The sequence below is a fragment of the Notolepis coatsorum genome (assembly GCF_963971535.1).
Source record: "Notolepis coatsorum genome assembly, chromosome: 13".
Classification (NCBI taxonomy): domain Eukaryota; kingdom Metazoa; phylum Chordata; class Actinopteri; order Aulopiformes; family Paralepididae; genus Notolepis; species Notolepis coatsorum.
Window position 1 is genome coordinate 68,916,778 of NC_140177.1, and position 16,009 is coordinate 68,932,786.

The window sequence follows — 16,009 nt, forward strand, 5'->3', positions numbered from 1 at the left end:
GCCGACTGTTATCGATACATTTTACGCACCAATAAGCACAAAGTGCCTATTTGCACTAACCAAATAGTAGGTCCGACCACGTTTTGACCAGAGGAAATCTTTGAACAGTTTGCATCCTGGATAATATGTAGGCATAACAATAGCATATTTTTGAATGAGAAGACTATATATGGAATATGGCTATAATAGGCCCACCACAGCATTAGGCGACAGGGTGAACTATAGAGTGAAACTATCCAGCCCATGTGTGCCTATAGGGGCCCGGGCCAACCATAATATTTGGCAACACATTTTCTCATATTTTAGTCCTCACACCAGTCTTCTGCATGTGTAACCGTATTGTGTGGCTTTTATACTTATAAACTTTCTATTCGCATTACTCGCTTGATTGCCGTCATTAGTCCTGGGTTCTTTGGTCAGTGTCCAGTGATAATTCCCTAACATAATCAGTTTAATTTCAATCATTTTCATTCGGACCCATGTGGTCTGGCTCTTGTTCAGATATATTGACGGCCCCCATCGCTCACAGTTTTCCCACACTCTCTCCACACAATGAGCGAGATTGTAGATAATAACTGTTGTGGAATGCCACAACACAGCTCCACTTAACTGCGTGTGTGTGTGTGTGTGAGAGAGAGAGAGATCATTTTACATGCCCAGGCATCACACTTCTTATCCAGATGATGAGTTTATATTGGTCAAATGAGAGGTGTGCTTGGCTTGACTATCAGCAAACCTGTGGCTCATTCCCCATGAACAATTCTTCACTCACAGAACAGCAATATTTTTTTTCTTTTTCTTGTTTTCTCCAAAATGAAGGTGGGCATTCAGTTCACCCCTCTTAGTATTTTTCTTTATTGAGATGGTAGTAGGAGACAGAGTAGGAGCTAGGAGGGACACAGGAGAATATAATATAATAGAATATAAATACTTTATTTATCCCAAGGGAAATTCAGCACTACAGATCACTCACAGTAAACAGAGGTTCTTTATTGAGACAGTAGGAAGGCTGAGAGGGAGACACAGGATTGATTGATTGATTGATTGATTGAAAAGTTTATTAACAGATTGCAGAATGGGTACAGTACAGTACAGCTCAATACATACAATTGTTAAGGGGATGCAGACCAGAGAAAGACTTTCATCTTGTTTACATCAGGGTCCCCCATTTTCAATTCATCATATGACACACACGACATACAGATAGACAGTGCTACATCTATACATTTATGACATACCAGATTTGCAAATACAGTACTGTTTGTGATACAAAAAGTGTCCAGAAAAAGAGTTATATACATTTGACGTAGAAACTGTACATTGGAGGAGGTTGGGTAGGTGGGGTGGGGTTGGGTGGGTGGGGCTGTACATTGGAGGTGTGGGGGGGGGGGTTGGGTAGGGGGGGGGACACTGGTCTTTACTGTACAAGGAGAGAAGGTTCTTTATCGAGACAGTAGGAAGGCTGAGAGGGAGAGAGAGTAGAGGAGACAGAGGAGAGAAGGTTCTTTATTGAGACAGTAGGACGTCTGAGAGGGAGACAGAGTAGGGGAGACAGAGGAGAGAAGGTTCTTTATTGAGACAGTAGGACGTCTGAGAGGGAGACAGAGTAGAGGAGACACAGGAGAGACAGTTCTTTATTGAGACAGTAGGACATCTGAGAGGGAGACAGAGTAGACACAGGAGAGAAGGTTCTTTATCGAGACAGTAGGACGGCTGAGAGGGAGACAGAGTAGAGGAGACACAGGAGAGACAGTTCTTTATTGAGACAGTAGGACGTCTGAGAGGGAGACAGAGTAGAGGAGACACAGGAGAGAAGGTTCTTTATCGAGACAGTAGGACGGCTGAGAGTAGAGGAGACACAGGAGAGAAGGTTCTTTATTGTGACAGTAGGACATCTGAGAGGGAGACAGAGTAGAGGAGACACAGGAGAGACGGTTCTTTATTGAGACAGTAGGAAGGCTGAGAGGGAGACAGAGTAGAGGAGACACAGGAGAGACGGTTCTTTATTGAGACAGTAGGACATCTGAGAGGGAGACAGAGTAGAGGAGACACAGGAGAGAAGGTTCTTTATTGAGACAGTAGGAAGGCTGAGAGGGAGACAGAGTAGAGGAGACACAGGAGAGAAGGTTCTTTATCGAGACAGTAGGAAGGCTGAGAGGGAGACAGAGTAGAGGAGACAGAGGAGAGACGGTTCTTTATTGAGACAGTGTTGTAGTGAGGTGTTTAGGAGAAGTGGGTAGGATTCAAGCACAGGACAATGATGGGTGAGAGAGAGACGAGCACGAGTCGAAGTTGCAGATAACCAGGCTTTTACTGAGCATAGTGAACAAGGCACACGTTACAGGGGTACAAAACAAAACCGAACTTAAAACACGGGAACAAAAACCTCAGCAGGGCTGGAAAACATGGCTAAGAAGTAGGAACGGACTCACAGGGGAAATACAGAATAACAAGGCTTTCACAAAGGATAAGCAGAGTAGCACGACAGCCAGGATAACACCGGGGAGGCAGAACACAGCACGGAAGGGTACTGACAGGATAACCAAACAATGGCGCGACACTGGTAGACAGAGAGTGGCATGAATATATACAGGTACTGATTATGATGGAAAACAGCTGGTGCTGACAGACACAAGAATACTAATACAACACTGGGAATACAGGACTAGACGAACATATGAATATGAATACACACACAGGGAACAACAGGCTAGACTAGGACATAAGGACTAATGGGAGATACACAGGGAGCATGATATAAATGATAGACAACAGACTTGACAGAATAGGTAAATAAAGACCCATAGAAAGGGCGGCGGCCTGTAGCACCGCGAACAGACCGCCCGGGGGCGGCAGAGGATTGTTCAGAGAGTTCAGATTATGACAGACAGTAGGACGTCTGAGAGGGAGACAGAGTAGAGGAGACACGGGAGAGACGGTTCTTTATTGAGACAGTAGGACGTCTGAGAGGGAGACAGAGTAAAGGAGACACAGGAGAGACGGTTCTTTATTGAGACAGTAGGACGTCTGAGAGGGAGACAGAGTAAAGGAGACACAGGAGAGACGGTTCTTTATTGAGACAGTAGGACGTCTGAGAGGGAGACAGAGTAGAGGAGACACAGGAGAGACGGTTCTTTATTGAGACAGTAGGAAGGCTGAGAGGGAGACAGAGTAGAGGAGACACAGGAGAGAAGGCTCTTTATTGAGACAGTAGGAAGGCTGAGAGGGAGACAGAGTAGAGGAGACACAGGAGAGAAGGTTCTTTATCGAGACAGTAGGACGTCTGAGAGAGAGACAGAGTAGAGGAGACACAGGAGATACGGTTCTTTATTGAGACAGTAGGATGTCTGAGAGGGAGACAGAGTAGAGGAGACACAGGAGAGAAGGTTCTTTATTGAGACAGTTGGACGTCTGAGAGGGAGACAGAGTAGAGGAGACACAGGAGAGAAGGTTCTTTATTGTGACAGTAGGACGTCTGAGAGGGAGACAGAGTAGAGGAGACACAGGAGAGAAGGTTCTTTATTGTGACAGTAGGACGTCTGAGAGGGAGACAGAGTAGAGGAGACACAGGAGAGACGGTTCTTTATTGTGACAGTAGGACGTCTGAGAGGGAGACAGAGTAGAGGAGACACAGGAGAGACGGTTCCAGTGGGATTCGATCCCAACTTAAGATAAACCTCTTGAATCTTGAATCTAAGAACAAATTCTTATTTTCAATGACGGCCTGGCGAGAGGACAAAATGTCCCCTTGAAGGGTAACAGGGAAAGGGGACACAAAAAATGTAATAAGATAAATAGAAAAGAGACAGATACACATACAGTACATACATCACAGATCAGATGTAATGGAAATGATTAAAACACACATCAAACAAACCAAATAAAATAACAAAGGGGCATACATGAAGTAGAACAGTCAAATGACAGTTAAAAGGCTGGGTGACAGTTGCAGGTGTGTAAACAACTCTGCGATAGAGTCCTTAAAAGTAGCGAGGATCAATTTGTCCATTTTCAAAGTATTTTGCATCTCGTTCCAAGTGCTGGGAGCAGCACATTGGAAGGAGGATTGACAGAAGGAAGTGTTAACACGGGGAACATCTAGCGAGATATGGTGAGCAGCTCTGGTGTTACAGGGAGTAGATGACAATTTTAACAAGTGTATCTCAAATACGGAGGGGTCAGACCAAGGAACGTTTTTGTAAATGAGTGTGAGCCAATTAATTTATCGTCAAGAGTGTACAGACGATGGCCAATTTAAATATGCATTCACATTATTGAGAAAAGCCCTTTCATTCTGATATTTGATTGACTTCACGCTGTAGATGCTCATGATAATAGAATTGCCCCATTCCTCCTGTGACATGGGACCAGGGCCTAAATAGCTTTCTAAAAGGAGGCAGGCTGCAAAGGAACACAAACTATAGGGGCTACCAACGTCTACAGATTTAATAGATAATCGTCTGGAGGACCGACCTGATTATAGGTCAACAGCGCTCCACTGTGAGTTGGGATCGGGGTCTGAATAGCTTCTCAGAGGAAGAGGGCTGACCAGGGAGCACTGGCTATATCTATGTTTAGATTTGATTCACAATCGTCTGGGAGACTAATCGGATTATAGATCAACAGCATTCCTACACAGGGCTTGGTCTCAAGACAAGGTCTCACATACCGTTTGCCAAGATGCCAGTCACAGAGCTGGTATGAGCTCAGCAAGCTCACATCTGCAAGCCCAGAGATGATGTAGTGGTTCATTTCCTCTGTGCGATCAGTGGAAAGTTATCCGGCTGCAAGCTAGCCTAGCTTAGCACAAATGAATGGAAGCGGATACAGACCAGCTAGCCTATAGCTGTTGGCCAAAAACACCTCTCCCGGAGCTTTAAAAGAACACGCCAACATTTTGGGGAAATTAGCTTATCGTCTTCTTCAGAGAGAGACAAGAAGATAGATACCAGTTTCCTCTTGGTGTAGGCCAGGGGTGTCAAACAAATTTTCACAGAGGGCCACATCAGCATTATGGTTGCCCTCAAAGGGCCAAAGACAGCATAAATGTTAATGTAATGTAAAATAAATGTAGCTACTCATTTACATATTGTTAAACATGTTGTTTCTGTATTTATTACTTATTCAAGTTATGCATATTGCATATGCATTTGCATAGATGTAAAAATATATGTTAGCTGATGTAATGTTAACAAATAATTTGAGTTGATCAGAACCCCATATTACTCCATCAATCAATGATCAAACCATTCAAGTAAATAACAAAGAAGAATATCATCAAATACAAGCTATGACATTAAGTTTGTTCAAAACGTTTTGTCAGTCAAGAGGGGCAGAACTAACGATAGGTTATGTATATAACCTAGTTATATGAGTACTGGCCAAGCGTCCTGCTCTTAAGCCATACCGAGATATACCTCATCTCATGTACCTAGTGTACTCCATCAACGAATAAAAAACAAATACACCCAGCACCTGCCAGGCCCCGCCCTAGTGACATACTATATAGTACTAGGCGTGGTCACCACTCACTCTTCCTCGGAAAATCGTTTCCAAAGAAAAGTTTCCCCAAGGGAACTCAGGGCACGCTAAGAGCGGGACGCTTAGCCAGTACTCATATAACTAGGTTATATACATAACCTATCGTTATATACTCGTACTGGCATCGCGTCCCGCTCTTAAGCCATACCGAGATATGGGGTAGAGCGGACGCGAGGCCCGACAAATGCACCCCCTGAGGACCCGTAAGCCCACATCAGGGGGGAGGGGAGTCCCGTCACCCCACTCTTCCTAATGAAGAGGCGGCGGCAGTCAACTCCACCCGAGTGCGAACAAGAGGGAACTAGAACCTCTTGAACGCACAGCACAGGCGGAACCACGTGTGACACAACACATTGTGGCCCACACCCACACACTCCTGCTACCCCACCAAAGGACGGGAAGCAGGAGAGGTCACAGACCTCAGAACCGCCTGGGAGACAGAACCCCCGGTCATGTCCATGAGGTAAAACCTTACTGTGCGGGAGCTTAGAGGACTGTATATAATTATCACCTTAGGGGGTGTGGTAGGATGCCTTAACTCTTAAACTAATTGTACCAAATACACAACTGAGTGAATAACTTAAAATGGAGTCACCTAAACTAGAAAGAGCGAGGAAACTGTTTGACTTTTATATAAGCAAAAAAGGGGAAAAAAGATGCATACAAAATATTGTTATCACATTACACAAAGCCTAATTAAATACTATTACTAAATTTAGATGGGCGCCCAAATAGTTCTAATAAAGTGTTCTGGCCAAACGTTGCCGCGGTTACCACTGTGACAGAGGAACAATTCCCTCTGCAGGATGAGAGAGATGGAGGTGATGAGGAGTAGTAGACCGCTGCGTGTTGATGAGGGCGGGAAGACGCTGCCCGGTCCAATAGGCGCCACCAGTCTGCTCCTGCAGACCAGATGCTCCGCTGTGGTGGTCCGAGTGTCTCGCTCCGCTCCGTGGTGCTGCACGGCGCACGCCGACAGCTGCTGCAGACACGCTGGTCCCCTCTGTACCACAGGCTACTGCTATGGCTACTTCTTACGACTAGTTGTGTCCCTTTACAGCGACACAGACACTATCTAAATGTTCTCTGGTCTGTGTTATATATCGACTGATATGTCCAGTATAGAACAGCTATCGAAGCATGAGCCGAAGCTACTTTAGGTATTAGCGCCGAGCTAGCTAGCTTCGGCTAACTGGTAACGATAGATGGGGAATACTATAGTCCGCTGTAATATGCTAATCCCAGACGTTTACTAAACATCAAATTAGCTGGGTACTAAACTCACTCTCTATTGGTGGTATAATGTCCGCTTGGTAAGTCACTTTACATACTTGGTCACCGTCAAACTATAACGTTAACGAGAGCAACGCTGTGTGTACGTCCGCTCTCTTGCGTGTCCGGTCAAGTTCAACGTCAACAACTCATAGAGAGGAAGTGACGCAGATACGAGGGAACACTACCACCTCTGGCCCACTAGATGGCAGCACCGTCATATAACCTGAGATGCCATCAATAGGCAGACAGTGTAACATTATGTGGTAAATAATAACTTAACTCCCACATATTAACTTAAAGGGGGATTATTTTAGGTCTAATTTTACCTAATTGCAGACCCTTCAGCACAGCCGCCCCCTGATTTGCGGCGCTAATCAGTACTGAGGTCTGCTGAATGTCTAGTAGTCACTCAGGCTGGTCAGAGTCAGAGTACGGGGGTAGTCGGATCAGTCGAGCCACTGGTCTGTGGTATGTTCTTCCTCCGACATCCACGATAGCAGAGCGGACTCTTCCGTCTTGCCCTTTTACCACACTCTTCACCCCTCCGGTGAGCCAGCGGGCTCGGGGGAGTGCCTGATCCACGATCATGACTGGGGTTCCTGGTTCTAGGTTGCCTCTTTCAGTGATCCACTTGCGGCGGCCTTGCAGCGATGGGAGATATTCGGTGGTGAACCTCTTCCAGAATTGGTCGGCTAGAGCCTGACTATACCTCCATTGTCTTCTGCCGATGATCTCGGTGGAGGCGTAGACCGCAAAGGGAAGGGCCGCGTCTCGCCGCCCCATCAAAAGGCTGTTGGGTGTTATGGGGTCGAGATCGGCCGCGTCGCTACTGACGTACCCCAGTGGCTTGGAATTCAGAATGGCTTCAATCTCCACCAGCACGGTGTTGAAGACCTCTGCCTTCGGAACCTGTCCTCTGAGCGTGGCTGCTAGAGCAGCCTTTACTGACTTGACCTCTCTCTCCCACGTTCCACCGAAGTGGGGTGCATTTGGAGGGTTGTAGGAGAAGGTGACCTGTTGGGAGGCCAGCTCGTCCCTCAACTCCTCACTCATCTGGTGGTAACTCTTGATGAGTTCAGCTTCTCCTCCCTTGAAATTCGTCCCGTGATCAGACCATAAGGTATGGGGTCGCCCTCTCCTTCCAGTAAATCGACGGAATGACTGGAGGAAGCTGTCTGTTGTCATTTCAGCCAGCACCTCGAGATGGACGGCTCTCGTGGTGAGGCACTTGAAGATGATTCCCCATCTCTTAGCAGTTGCTCTCCCGATCTCCGCCTTGATGGTGAAGGGCCCGAAGCAGTCCATGCCTGTGTTGTGGAAGAGCGCTTCTTGGAGACGGAGGCGGCAGGATGGGAGGTCAGCCATTCGTGGCATGATGGGTTGGGCTCTGAGCTTCTGGCAGTCTGTGCATGACCGTTGGTAACGCCGCACAGCCTCCCGGCCGCGAAGTATCCAGAACCTTCTCCTGAGCTCCGCGAAGAGCCGCTCCGCTCCAGGGTGATACAATTTGGTGTCATAGTGACGAATCACCAAGTTAGTCACCGGATGCTTCGAGGGGAGTAGGATGGGGTGTTTGCTGTCCTCAGTGAGGCCCTGAGCCCGTCGTAGGCGGCCTCCGACACGTATGAGGTCTTTCTCGTCCAGTTCGGGGGCCAGTAGCCTCAGCTTGCTGTCTCTTGGTAGCTCCATCTTCCGTCCCAAGCACGCCATGAATGAATGGAAGCGGACATGTACGGGTAGCCTTCGGGAGAGGTGTTGGCTTTGGCTCAGGGGTAGAGCGGGTCGTCCAATGATCGAAGGGTTGGTGGTTCGAATTCCGCTCAAGCCCATGTCCATCCCATTGCCGTTGTGTCCTTGGGCAAGACACTTAACCTACTTGCCTCGTATGAATGTGTATGCATGTGAATGAATGTTGGTGGTGGTCGGAGGCGCCGTAGGCGATGATTATTCGCCACGCTTCCGTGAGTCTGCCTCAGGGCAGCTCTGGCTGCAATTGTAGCTTACCACCACCGGTATGACTGTGTATGAACGAATAATGGACTCTGTGAAGCGCTCTGGGTGTCATGAAGAGCGCTATATAAATCCAAGCCATTATTATTAGTTGGACAATGCGTAGGCTACCCGTACATGTCCGCTTCCATTCATTGTGCTAAGTTAGGCTAACGTGCAGCCAGATAGTTTTCTACTGAACGCACAGAGAGGAAACTGGTATCTATCTTCTTGGCTCTCTCTGGAGAAGAAGATAAGTTAATTTCCCAAAATGTTGGCGTGTTCCTTTAACCTTTCACGTGTTCCTTTAACACATTGAGTGCCACGCCCCTTCTGGGAAGTGCATAGGCCATGCCACCCATTAACCCCATGTAATCGCTCACTTTGTTTGTAGAGCTAACCCTATATTTTATATTATAGCTATGGATCTAATAACGCCGTCGATTGTCAGTGGGTTTCTTCCGGTCAACATGCAAAAAACAAATAATCTTTTCATCTATACATTTTCGTTTTATACCGTGGTGAATATGAGTATAGTTGTAGAATGATCCTGTGTAATCCCAGGGAACTCCGTCAAACAGCCCTTTAGTGAAATCCACTAAACACGTTGCCATTTCTCACCTGATTATTGAATCATCCTGAAATCAACGCTAGATTATCGGTATTATGTTTCATCATGCATGCACAAAAGGGGACGGGGGGAGCGTACTGCACCGTCTGCCGCCCGGTGCAGACGGGGGGAGCATACTCCTCCCTGTCTGTTGATATACGACGCTGACGTCGTATTGTCCGTCCTGATCAAACACCGTTTGAGGACCAGAAGGACCGCTTTCAATACCAACACATTGAACGTAGCGCAGACCGGGCAGCATGGCTTGCCAGCTGCCCCCTACTGCGTTGGCCCGACGCGTCTCCAGCGAGGGAGGCGTCGGTGAAAAACGTGACGTGTGACAGCCTACTGCCCATGGGGACCCCCCTGGTGAGGACCCCAGGCCTTCCCCAGGGGCGAGGTCCCCCAGTACTGACACGGGAACCTTAGCCGCTTCCACTTGCCTCTCACCGGGTCTATTTCCATACTGGAAAAGAACCACCTCCGTAACCTCCACCCGTTGACTGGAAAGAGGAGTACTCTACTTCCAGTCTACAGCAACCCCAGGCTGGTAGGAAACCTGCCTGGTATGAGACCTGACGATCCACCTTGACCGCCAAGGACCAGAACGTCGTCAGGGCAGAATACACTTCGTAACCCCTGACGACGCAGAGGCCCCAGTGCGGCCTCCACGCACTTGGTGAAGATGCGGGGAGCCAGAGAAAAGCCAAACGGCAGCCCCTGGTACTCATACGCTAACCCTGCAAAGGAAGCGTAGGTAAGCCTTAGGACGGAAGATCGGGGATGCGAACACGCATCCTACAGGTCTATGGAGGAGAACCAGACCCCCACCTGACAGTGTTCAACAGGTAGGAGACGATCCAAAAAAATGCTGAACCTTCCCATGGGACAGGTCCAACATGGGTCTGACACCCCCCCACCCGATTTCTCAGGCACCAGAGAACACGAGAGGAAAACGCCACGACGATGGCTTGCTTCGTCCACAGAGATTGGATCTCGTCGACCAGAGCTGTCACTGCTGGTGACCCTGACAATAGGGTCTGTACCAAACCCGAAAACGGGTGGGGTTGTGTAAATACAAGTCCCCGCCTCAGTGTTCTCTCCATCCACCTCGACATATGGTACTGCTGTAGCCATATGTGATGACACTCCCAACGCACCCGCCGCCATGTGGCGCAGGTCCGCTAGGAACTGTAGATAGGCGGCCCGGTCCCACCCACTGTGCGTAGCCAACCCTGGACCCGTGCAAGCAGAGCGTTCCGTGTCGGGACATCTGACCCTGACACTACCCATGAGGCAATCGTACCCAAGGGGGGACCCCGAGAGAAAGGGCCGGTTTGATACGGGGGAAGCTGACATCAGTTCTAGGTGACAAAAGCTCCCCCGCTGAACACCCCTCCAGAACATGCTGAGGAGTTGTTCTGCAGCCGGACATGCAAGGTGTGAGGCCCCCATGGGTTCCTACACACCGTAGCCCTGCAATGATATTACTACCACCCAAATCATGCGCGCCTGCGAGACCACTGCCAATCTTTCAGGAGTGGGAGGCACCAACATGATACCCGGCCTGGCGAAGGCGAGGCCGGGGAAGCCCGCACTGTGTGCCTCAAAAAAGGTTTCGAGCCCCCCTGCTGACAACACTTGTAGTTGACAGACGTAACACCAGGCTCAACCAAACACAGCTTATGGTGTGGGAGCCACTTGACAGCACAACATTCTCACGGACAGACCCAGGCTCAGCCATCAACTGGGTGTCAGCCCCTGTCCCCATGAGAAGCGAAACGTGGGGCCGCATGCGCTTCAACGAAGGCACGCGGCCCGCAGCCAAAGGAAACAAATCAGAGCCCCTTTTCCGCTGATGTTGGGGGAGGGAGTGATCGGAGAGCGGGCTGCTCGCGGCAGGACGGCGACGGCTTGTATATTCCAAGCCGAGCTCATCCAACATGGCCGATCCCTCGGCCGCCAAGGCTGTCGGCCTTGTGGACACCTGTCGATTCAACGCCCAGGATACCTCTGGCGGGTTAAACATGTCAAAAACATGTCAAAACGTCAACAACCTCGCGCGATGTGTCGACGTCGGCTGGCCCTCAAGGCCCCGCCACCAGACACCATTTTTTGATAGAAAAAACAACAATTCGAACACAGTTACTAATCGCTGCCAATTCCATACCATGGCGGTACAGGCTTTAGCAGCCCACCAGCCACTCGCCGGGCCGACCTACCTCATGGCGTCGGCCGGGCGGGGCACTGTTTCAACATGTCAAAAGCAAAGGACTGATGCTAACACGGAGCACCAGTGGTGGTTGCAACCAGCAACCTCCACTGTGGTGTGCACCATGAAGGGGTTAATGAATAAATGAACTAACACCACAAATATACTGTAGAATGGGCAAGCCCATGCACACAACGTTAAGGGGATGCGGATCAGAGAGAACCAGTCCCGCATTCATTCATAATATTCACAACAGCACACCAGCCCTAGACCTCAGCCCATTTACCCATGAAGGTAAACAAAGCCCCCCCCGCAATACTCCCCCAGTAGACACAGATTGACCGTCAGCATGAATGGTTGAGAGGAGGGAAGACTGTAGTGTAGACAGACATTCCCGTAGCAGGGAGACAGAACAGAAACAGTAGCCCAATATAGCATAGCGTTAGCCGCGCGCTCCAGGATAACGGGGAAAACAACAACGTTTACCCAGATATCCCGCCGCTTGCGCCAATACACAACTCGGTTGTCTCCCGGGACAACTCGAGCACATCACAAACGCCAGCATTGTCATGCCTAGTGACATCCCACAGCGGGGAACAGTAGAACAGTGACCCAGCATTTATAGCATTTAGTATTAGTAGCGTGCTCCAGGACAGCCTGGGAAACGTCCACCTCAGAGGGACGTTTACCCAAACATCCTGCCCCTGGCGCAGATATACAACTCACAACAAGCAGCATTTACTAACACCAGCGATAATGCCTAGTGGCGCAAGTCCTACCTTGTGTGAGGTAGCTCGATAGCTACACCTCACACGCCGTCCCTCTGTCTGCTGTCAACAAGACAAGGAGACTACAGAACTCGACGCTGAGATGCATTGCAGAACCCATACGAGCGCCGCCAGAACATGCTGCGAAGATTTCAGGGGTAGGCTAATCTTCGGTAAGCACTCAACCTAATTTCTCTAAACTGTTCATATCAACTAGTTGCATAGGGTGCACGCATCCGCTATGATGGAAACGAAAATAGAGGAAGAGTGAGTGGTGACCACGCCTAGTACTATATAGTACGTCACTAGGGCGGGGCCTGGCAGGTGCTGGGTGTATTTGGTTTTTATTCATTGATGGAGTACACTAGGTACATGAGATGAGGTATATCTCGGTATGGCTTAAGAGCGGGACGCGATGCCAGTACGAGTATATAACAACTGAGCTGCAAAGAACATGTGGGACAGATGTAGCAGATGTTACAAAAACAAATGGCTGCACACAACCTTGCAGAGGCCATACATCCAACTAATGGAAGATAGTTTAATTAACTTTAATTAACAGATTGCAGAATGGGTACGGTACAGCTCAATACACACAATTGTTAAGGGGATGCAGACCAGAGAAAGACTTTCGACTTGTTTACATCAGGGTCCCCCATTTTCAATTCGTAATGAAATTGCTATTATGTGTCTGCATGAACACACAACTGTAATTGTACTCAAAAATAACAAAATAAGGGTTGTCTCAGTTTACAACTATATTGGTCAAGTTTTGGGTGGGACTTGTTTGCGTCCCTACAGCATCTTATTCAATTGAGCGAGATGCTCGGTTATGTCACACAGCCAGTTTGCATCTGGCAGTTCAGACAATATTTCTTCAACCCTTTGTTACCTATTCCGCCTGGATCTTTTTTGTATTTTGGGCTGTAAAATTGTCAAAGAATGTCTGAGGAGTAAGTGCTTTTGGCTTTTTTCCTTTGTTACTTCATCAATACCTCAGATGTTCAACATACATGTATGTGTAAGAATGTCTAATAACTAAGGCTGTCAAAGTTAAAGCTTTATTAACGCATTAACCCACAATTCTTTTAACGCCGCTATTTTTTAACCCAAGATTAATGTTAAAAAAAAAATGTATTTAATTTTTTTACCAGAGCTCTTGGGGGCCACATCAAATGACGTGGCGGGCCATGAGTTTGACACCTATGGTGTAGGCTATCACCTCCCCAAGGTTACACTGTGTAAATGTTTTAGTTTTTTTTATTCCCATCAGTACAATTTGAATAGATTAGTTGATTACGTGCCTTGATTCCAAAACAGTGACCTCGCTTTACGCATCTGACGCAGCGACCACTAGGTGCGTTGCGCCCGCTCAAGCCCATGTCCATCCCATTGCCGTTGTGTCCTTGGGCAAGACACTTAACCTACTTGCCTCGTATGAATGTGTATGCATGTGAATGAATGTTGGTGGTGGTCGGAGGCGCCGTAGGCGATGATTATTCGCCACGCTTCCGTGAGTCTGCCTCAGGGCAGCTCTGGCTGCAATTGTAGCTTACCACCACCGGTATGACTGTGTATGAACGAATAATGGACTCTGTGAAGCGCTCTGGGTGTCATGAAGAGCGCTATATAAATCCAAGCCATTATTATTAGTTGGACAATGCGTAGGCTACCCGTACATGTCCGCTTCCATTCATTGTGCTAAGTTAGGCTAACGTGCAGCCAGATAGTTTTCTACTGAACGCACAGAGAGGAAACTGGTATCTATCTTCTTGGCTCTCTCTGGAGAAGAAGATAAGTTAATTTCCCAAAATGTTGGCGTGTTCCTTTAACCTTTCACGTGTTCCTTTAACACATTGAGTGCCACGCCCCTTCTGGGAAGTGTATAGGCCATGCCACCCATTAACCCCATGTAATCGCTCACTTTGTTTGTAGAGCTAACCCTATATTTTATATTATAGCTATGGATCTAATAACGCCGTCGATTGTCAGTGGGTTTCTTCCGGTCAACATGCAAAAAACAAATAATTTTTTCATCTATACATTTTCGTTTTATACCGTGGTGAATATGAGTATAGTTGTAGAATGATCCTGTGTAATCCCAGGGAACTCCGTCAAACAGCCCTTTAGTGAAATCCACTAAACACGTTGCCATTTCTCACCTGATTATTGAATCATCCTGAAATCAACGCTAGATTATCGGTATTATGTTTCATCATGCATGCACAAAAGGGGACGGGGGGAAACCGGCCCTCCGTGCTTTGATCGCAGCCAACGGCACACACACACACAGGCTGCGATCGCGGGAAAAAGATTATCGGATCAGCGCAAGATTGATAATATATAGTCCTTACCTTGTCTATGATGTACTGCAAAAAGAATAATCCAATTATCTGATTGCCATTCCAAATACTGGTCGCGGTAGTGTGTCCCACGTTTACCACCAAAGAAAATGAATGGGCGGGCGGTGGAGCCTCGTCGATGCATCATTATGAGCGCTTGCCTTGCTGGAGTGTATAGACCCCCCCTGCACGCTGTAGCTCGGCCAGGAAAACAAACCACATAGTATCAAATGGTTAAGGGCCTTTCACTACCACACTACCAAAGGGTTAACCCTTTCACTGTGACCATACAGAAGGTTAACCCTTTCACTGCCACACGACAAATGGTTAACCCTTTCACTACCACACTACATACGGTTAACCCTTTCACTACCACACTTCTGTAGTGTGGTAGTGAAATGGTTAACCTTCTGTAGTGTGGTAGTGAAAGGGTTAAACTAGGCCAGTGATCTGTATCCGCTTCCATTAATTTGTGCTAAGCTAGGCTAGCTTGCAGCCGGATCGCTTTCTACTGAACTCATAAAGAGGAAATTGGTATCTACCTTCTTTGTCTGACTCTGGAGAAGACAGTAAGTGCATTTCTCATAATGTTGGCATGTTCCTTTAATGGAGAAGACAGTAAGCGCATTTCTCATAATGTTGGCATGTTCCTTTAACGCCCCCCCCCCCCCTCTCTAGAACCCCATGGCCTGGGATCAAACCAGAACCTTCTCTCCTGTGTTCTCCCCTACTCCATCTCCCTCTCCCAGCCGTACAAATCTCTCAATAACAAGGAAAATATTACCGCTCTCCTCTGGAAGAAGAAGGGAAAAAAAGCCTCACATCCGAGAGAGAAGATCAATTCCCTTATGGAAGAGAAGGGGAGCCACGTGCATTATGTTCTCTTTGATAACGCAGGCCGCCCGATCTCAACCGGCCTCTAATACACAGGGGCTACCTGCTCGCATTCCTGCCTGCCTTCCTGCCAATAAGCTATTTAAATGTATCCCTAAGGGCAATATTGGGGGTGGGGCAGGTTGGTGTTGGTGCATTCTGTGTCTGTCCCATCTCTACACACACATTCCACACTGTAAGACCCCCCCCCCCACCCCCACACACACAGATCTACAAAGATGACCAGAGAAGATACAGCCAACCCCATGACTCTCATGACCTATGAGGGGGAATATTTGTAGCAAGGAGGGGTAAAACTCTCACTTTAGACGCCGGGCTACCTTCCACTCCAGTATCTTCCCTGAGAGAACCGAGCTACGCCGTATGACATGAAGGCGAT